This window comes from Orycteropus afer, unplaced genomic scaffold (assembly GCF_000298275.1).
Source record: "Orycteropus afer afer isolate SDZICR_OR568_19922 unplaced genomic scaffold, OryAfe1.0 scaffold00031, whole genome shotgun sequence".
NCBI lineage: Eukaryota > Metazoa > Chordata > Mammalia > Tubulidentata > Orycteropodidae > Orycteropus > Orycteropus afer.
Window position 1 is genome coordinate 4,869,902 of NW_006921618.1, and position 1,245 is coordinate 4,871,146.

The following is a 1,245-nucleotide window of genomic DNA, read 5'->3' on the forward strand; positions in this document are numbered from 1 at the left end:
AAAAGGGGAAGACCCTCAACAAGATGGATTGACATAGTGGCTGCAATGATGGGCTCAAGCATAGCAAGGATTGTGAGGATGGTGCACAACTGGGCAGTGTTTTGTTTTGTTGTACACAGCATCACTATGAGTCAGAGCCGACTCAGTGGCACCTAATAACAACAGCTATGTTTACACTGTGTTTACTATGCACTTTATATTGTTGTTAGCTACTGTTGAGTCTGCCCTCACCTCGTGGTAACCTTGAGCAACAGAATGAACTGCTTCCTGGTCCTGCACCATTCACATGATGGATTATGGTTTGAACCGTGTGATCCATAAGGTTTTCACAGGCTGATTTTTGGAAGTAGATGAAGAAGTCTTTCTTCCTAGTTTGTCTTAGTCTGGAAGAGCCATTGAAACCTGCTCAACATCATGGCAGCATGACGCCTCCACTAACAGATGAGTAGTGGCATAGGCCAGATATCAAACCCAGGTCCCTGCATGGAAGAGGAGAATTCTACCACTGAACCATTACTTCTGTGTGCTTTACATACACATTTTCCTGTAATCCTCATTGTCTCTCCATGTGTGAAGTATTATTATTATCTTCACTTCACTAATGAGAAACTGATACTCAGAGAGGTCACTCACTTGCCCAAGGTCACACAGTCTGGGAGTGGTAGAGCAGGAATGTGATCTCAGGCCTGGCTGGCTCTCAGCCCTCCTCTGGCTGATTCTTGGGGTTGTTGTGAAGATAAAATTAAATATAGCTACCCTTTGCTTTTCAAAATTCATTTTATGCCACTTTGCTGTTATGAAAGATCTACGTTGGTACCTGTTTTCGCTAACTGAAAGAAATACCAAGAGGATTTCTGCTTTTACAAAAAAAGGTGAAAAGAGAAACAAGAGTTCAGCATTTGTTTTTCCAGCAAGCCTTTAAAGAGGCAGCACACACCCTGAGCAACGTGAGTGTTGTCACCAAGGTCCTTGCCCTGGAACTACATCTCAGTGTCAAGCCACCATAGCTTTGAACTGTGTCTGTGAGCACTGTAACCAAAGCAAACCCACTGCTGTCAAGTCGATTCCAACTCACAGCAGCCCTCGTTGGGTTTCCAAGGCTGTAAATCTTCTTCCCATGGAGCAGCTGTGGGGTTTGAACCACTGACCTTGTGGTTAGAGGCCAATATGCCACCACATAGGAGCTCTGGTAGCATAGTGCCTAAGGCACTTGACTGCTAACCAGAAGGCTGGCGGTTCAAACCC

General features: G+C 45.0%; 1 protein-coding gene across 1 annotated transcript in view; it reads right to left on the bottom strand.

The window, feature by feature from the left end:
* Positions 1 to 1,245, bottom strand: part of PLA2G2D (phospholipase A2 group IID) — a 10,839-nt gene that overhangs the window by 4,884 nt on the left and 4,710 nt on the right. The gene's annotated exons all lie outside the window — the stretch shown is intronic.